This window comes from Eimeria mitis, genomic scaffold (assembly GCF_000499745.2).
Source record: "Eimeria mitis Houghton genomic scaffold, Emh_scaff2594, whole genome shotgun sequence".
In the NCBI taxonomy this organism is placed as follows: Eukaryota; Apicomplexa; class Conoidasida; order Eucoccidiorida; family Eimeriidae; genus Eimeria; species Eimeria mitis.
The window spans coordinates 2,976-3,202 of NW_013570934.1; positions in this window are offsets into that span (position 1 = coordinate 2,976).

Genomic DNA, 227 nt, shown 5'->3' on the forward strand with positions numbered 1-227 from the left:
ATCTCATCCAGGGGCCCAGCTCTCTAACCAACTATAGTTTTGCAAGAATGGATTGCCAACTTACTCGAAGGGAGCTGCGTCCGCTTTAAGTGCTTCAGGTGTGGTCATGCACAGTAGAGCATAGCCTGTCTTCCCTCCATCAGCGTTTAGGACTTGCGCTGGTGGGGTTCCGGCAGCTGCCGTTTGTGTGCAGGTAACGACCTGGCAGTCAGCAGCGGCATTCTCTT